This window comes from Miscanthus floridulus, chromosome 7 (assembly GCF_019320115.1).
Source record: "Miscanthus floridulus cultivar M001 chromosome 7, ASM1932011v1, whole genome shotgun sequence".
NCBI lineage: Eukaryota > Viridiplantae > Streptophyta > Magnoliopsida > Poales > Poaceae > Miscanthus > Miscanthus floridulus.
This window is the reverse complement of record NC_089586.1, coordinates 63,026,758-63,032,824: the sequence shown is the minus strand read 5'-3', so window position 1 is coordinate 63,032,824 and position 6,067 is coordinate 63,026,758.

Here is a 6,067-nt window from a genome sequence, read left to right as displayed (position 1 = left end):
CGGCGATCTCGGTTGCCCCCCTGATTAACCCTGTGACCATGGTTATCGCGGCGATTATCGTGGTTGTCTCGGTGGTTGTCATCCCGAAAGTCGCGACGGTTGTCATCCCGACGGCGGTTGTCATCCCGACCACCATCACGGCCACCGTTTCTACCTTAACGGTTGTCTGATGGGTCATTGTTGCATGAGCCACGTTAGTTGGGTGGCTGTGAGCGACTTGAGTACTGGCGGCTGTGGCTTGATTCGACTGACACGGATGGGGCTCGGGCTTGATTTACAATTTCTACGGTCTGGGCCATAGCAGCCGTCAGGTAAGCTTGTATATCATCACGAACTACCTGAGTTTCCAGGGTATTGGGTAGTCATTGCATTATCGCCATAGCAATGGCTACGTTGGCGCTTGGAGTCCTAAAGACCTACTTGTCCCCCACCCTGTCAAAGGCGTTGTTAAGATCGCGTGGCTGGACCCTTATACGTTGGGCCTCCTCTTCCGCCTCGGCTTCGATTTGTTGGCGATTAAACCGATCAATATCACGTGCCAGCCTTTATTGTTCCATCTCACTAACTATCAGTGGTTCATCATTACTGACAACGTTGATCAAGTCTCCTCACCTTGGTGGGAAGGACGAGAATCACGGGTATCCCGGGGCGTGGTCTGGGATATCCAGATCATATTCGACGCCTTCATCGTCGTGATTCTGGAGCTCGGTGTGAACAGAGGTATTAGATGCAGTGCTAGACGAAGACCTTGAGCCACCCTCTTGAACTGTGTGGACCGATCCTTCTTAATAATCCTCAATCCAGACCATGTTGACAAAGTTGCGTGGCTTTGGCTGAGGTCGAAGCATAAAACATAGATCCGAGTAGTGTTGTATATTGTACGCGTAGTTGGAGGCAGCATTTCACAGGCTGTAGGGCTGGGCCTGGTAGTTCTCCGTTGAGGCTTCGTACTCGGAGAGCCAGAGACCTGTCGTGGAGGCTGGCCGACGACGAGCGGAGCGCCCTTCAGGAGTAGATATAACCACGAGATCTGTACCGAGTCATGCAGGACGACTGGCCCGAGCTGGTCGGGTAGATCTATTGTGGGTAGCGGTTACCTGCTCATTAGGTTGACTTTGAACTGAACTTACTAGAGCTAGGGTTTCAGCAAGTTGGGTGCCGACCCGATCGATGGAGTCGAGCAGGTCGGTGTTGTCGATCTGCTTCCCTTCGTAGCGGGGAAGCAGACGACGGGTTGTCGGCGTGGCTGAAGGCGATCCGGATGTGGTCGGAGCCAGATCCACCATGGTCGGAGCTAGATCCATCGTGGTCAGAGCCAGGTCCACCGTGGTCAGAGCCAGATCCATCGTGGTCGGAGCCATAGCCGATGCAGGTGAAGCAGTGGTCGATGCGGATTGAGTCTGCGCCTCCTCCGTGATCATGGCGATGAAGTCGTCGGAGCCAGTGGTCCAGGTGATCTAGCCGATGGTGAACATGAGGCCGTTTGGCGTAACCACGGAGCTAGAGATGATGACCATCTTGTTTGCTTGGAGAGCAATACGCACACCCCCTACCTGGCACGCCACTATCGATGAAATATGGTCGGCAGTCTACCTAGGGGTATGCCCAAGGTAGTAGATTGTTGGCAGACAGATGCGCAAGCCACAAACAAGATGGTGACGCAAGATAGACATGAGGTTTTATCTAGGTTCGGTCGCTGAAGGCGTAATACCTACAGTCCTACGTCTTGATTGTATTAGTTGTATGTCAATGAGAGATATTTTTTAGAGGGGTCCCCTACCCACCTTATATAGTCAGGGGGGTAGGGCTTACAGATCTAGAAACTAATCCTAGCCAGTTACAATTGCCATAGGTGGCCGGATAAGGATTCCTATTCTAACTGACCAGGATCTTGCTTGATCTCCAAATCTGCTTTGACTCCTTGCGCGGGACTCCTGAACAGGTTGGTCGGGCGCGCGTTCGTCTTCCTAGTGGACCGGACCCCCTGATCTAGGCTGGCCCAAGCCTAGCCATAAGGGTATAGGGGTTAATACCCCCACTAGGCACCAACGTGTTCCCCATCCTATTCCGCATATACAGGTACCCTTGGTTTGCTCGGAGGATCACCGGAGCTAGCTCAACGGCGGCCATGGCGGCACAGCGGTGGCGCACAGTGGTGCTCCAGCCATCCCCTGCTGACAACATGGCTAGGCGAGCATGGATATGGCATCTACAAACCCTAGCAAAGCTCTCCAGCTTGGATTAGGTCAAGGTGGAGCGGCGGCGAAGCTTGGCCACATGCATGGCGGCACGGTGGTGCGAGGATGGCGATGGCACAATGATGTTTTGGTGGGAAAGGTGATGCAAGCATGCATCCGTATTCCCCACAAGCTTTGCCATCCTAAGGCTAAACCCTAACGCCTAACTACGAGAGAGAACGGTGACCAGACAGGCGTGCCCATGGTGACGTGCATGGCAGCGGCGCTCTCGGCTCATGGTGGTGCGGCTCACGTTTTGGTACCAGCAACACGGTAGTGGCTCAACAAGCTATGGCTATAGCTTCTAGGACCTACAACAAAGATGAATCAAGAGAGAGAGAGATTGTAGGAGCGATGGATAGGGCTAGCCACAGTAGCTCGGAGCTCGACAGTGCTCCATGGCCATGGCGGTGACGGCAATGGCCAGTAGGCCTTTACCTTGGCTCGAGCAAAGGCAATGGCAAGTCAGTGAGGTGGAGGAGGTGCTAGCCGAGCGGTGGGCATGAGGAATTGAACAATGGCATGGTGGCGGTTGCGTGCGAGCTTGGAAGAGTTTTGTGGCGATGGCGTAGCGCTCGGCTTCGCTCGGGCACGACAAGGGCGAGAGCGAGAGCAAGGCAGAGGGAGTGAGCACGAGTTAGAGAAAGCAGTGGCATCACGCAGTTTTGCTGCTCGCCCTGGCCTGACGTGCGGGCCTAGCACTGGCGGACAACCTCCATGCGGTGGTTGTGGCCTAACGCTGGTCGGCCACGACGCGTGCGTGCGGCGTCGGTTAAGACACCTCTGAACCCGACTGATGAATCAAGTTCAAGCGATCAGTCCTCCTAATCCATGGTTATTTAGCAAAAACTTCCTTAATATAAATTGTAGAGCTATATGAGTACTACAAGATTGCTTAAAGGAGCTTTGCCTAATTCGCAATGGTTTTCAAACTACAAGGCTCCAAAGTGGGCTACATTGAAACTAAAAACAGCTTCAAGACTTAGCAAAATTTTAAGTTTTGAAAACAACATTTTGTTGATACTTGTGAGCTCTATTTAACCATGTTTAACACTGAATTAGCTCATGACCATTAAATAAAGTTTGTTACCCATGATGTGAAATACAACTTTTGTTTAGGTCAAATAGCCATGCAAACACACTAAGCTATTGTTCAACTTTAGTCAAACTAGCATCATGAAAATGGCATTTCGAATGAAACCAACACTTAGAAGCAAATTTGGTCTATGTCATGAATATAAACATTGTTCCAATTACCATCCTATATGTGTCTAAGGTGTTTTCATGACCTCACAACCATTTCATACATTGGTCATACATGATTACAAGCATAAGCATATATATAATCAACATTTCATGTGATAAGGTATAAGAATGAGATGAAATTTCTTATGCTCATGTTCATGAATGCTTGGATGATGCTTGTGCTCATGAAATGCAGGTGCAATGCAATGCTTAACAATAGGGTGTTACACTACATGCGCACAGATAATTATATCATTGTAGCACTTCACCCGAGAGTATTTCAAGTATCGTTATTTATATTTTTATCAAACGGAAGGACGGGCAGTTGGAATATATTAATAACTTATACATATGATGGAGAGAAAAACCATAACCAACTTCTACTCACAATAGGTGTAAGTCAAGAGATAAGCATATATGAATGGTAAGCAATAACTGATCATTGATCACTCAGAGTACTCCATTCTATGGCATTAGCATTGCTAAGTAGAATATTAGAGGAATAATTCCTAAGTCATTCTTAATTACAAGTCAAAGCATATGTTGATTAGTGCAATTACACCTAGTAGTCATTGCTAAGATCAACTTTATATCTACACATAAGGGATATTACTAAGGAAGATTAAGAATAGAGCTTGTCTTCCTTCGTAATTGGATCCTATTTTCCTTTATTTGGGTAGTGGACTACAAAGGCTCAATGGGAGTGTCACATCCGTGATCTACCACATGGCCCAGAATATAGGGTGCATCCATAGGTAAACAACGTATAAGCACCATGCTTACATAATGTCAACCACTCACCCCTAGTACCTTGGAGCAAGCGCTATACGAACTTATGTTTGAACATGATGATAATCTAACTATATTAAGCATATAATCAAAGTAGACGATGAACATGATAACTAGGAACATTATTAATATAAAGAACAATGTTATAATGATTGTAGCAAACATATAAAAGTAATGAGAGATAAAAAAAAGAGGGGGTACAAAGGCTATACCAAGCCATGTTCTTGACACGATCAGGAATCCAAGCAAAGCTTGCCTCCCTCTAGACCTAGACAAGCTAGCTATGCCCTAGAATATGGTGGAGCTCTAAGGATGATTAGGGTTTCTATCTTCTTGATAAAATGCCTTAGGGGGGTGGCTGGGGCTAGTATATATAGGCTGGAACATCAATCCTAAGCCCTCAGATCAAATCGACTTCAATGGATGGTTTGGATGCAACCTAGGAGGCGATGGAGAACCGACGTCACGAGGCAGAGGCTGATAGTGACTCCCATAGACCGACCAGCTTGCAAGTGGGATTGGCTAGTCACACCTAGAGGCCTCTCGGCCTCTGCCATGGTGTAGTGTCCTCTAGTGTCTTCTAGATCCTTCTTGTGTTGTTTATGCTGTGGATAAGCGCAATTAATTATGACATATAGGTCCACATTGATGGTTTCCTGGATAAACCCTGCAGAAAACATAGATTCACCAAAACTCATGGAATTTGTTAGTTTAAACCCCCTAAGTCTATGTTGGTGATTACTTTCATGCCCTTACACATGTTATATTGACAGTTTATAATGGTTGTTAACTACTGTCAACTCTTGCCCACGCGCGTGACCACAACACCGAGTACTGACTGGACACACTGCTCACTTCACCTGACGCCGCACCAACTCATGTTAGATCATTTCTAGTAAAGGTCTAGAGAGGGATTTTTGGGACCGGACGTGTTCGTTTAGAGATGACCAGACATAGCCTTGAGTCCGATCCTCTCTAGCTTGCGTAGAAGCTCATGTCAGCGTATGTCACCACCTGACCGGATGCAAGCCCTATGCGTCTAGTCACTTTCACTGTTTAGCTTCTAGTCATGAAGACTGAGCCACGCCCCTCTATGCCACTGACCAGATGCACCCAGCGCTGAGACTGGTCACAGCTTGAATAGAGTCTGGTCAGTCAAAAATAGCACCTCCTCTTCACCAACTTTGCCACCCTTAATCAAATGTGCCAACCACCAAGTGTATCACCTTGTCACATGTGTTAGCATATTTTTACAAACATTTTCAAGGGTGTTAGCACTCACTAGAATCTAAATGCATATGCAATGAGTTAGAACATCTAGTGGCACTTTGATAACCACATTTTGATACGAGTTTTAACCCTCTTAATAGTATGGCTATCTATCCTAAATGTGATCACACCCACTAGGTGTCTTGATCACCAAAACAAAATGGCCCTATGGATATCATCTTTCCCCTGAGCCCATTTTGTTTTTCTCTTTCTCCTTTTCTAAGTCTGAGCACTTGATCACCATGGCTATCACTACCTTCATGATCTTCATTTGCTCCATCACTTGGAATGTGCCACCTATCTCATAATCACTAGAGCAATAGGTTAGCACATAGGGTTTCATCAATTCACTAAAACCAAACTAAAGCTTTCAGTGGTGTCTAGATCAATGCTTGTTATGAACAAAATCAGCAAATGGACACCAACTATGGAATCATAGAAGAAATATGGGTGCTAGAGTATGGAGAATTAACGGTCCCACTTTTTTGGTGCAAGTGGGTTAGACCTAGAGCGTTATCCATGAACAA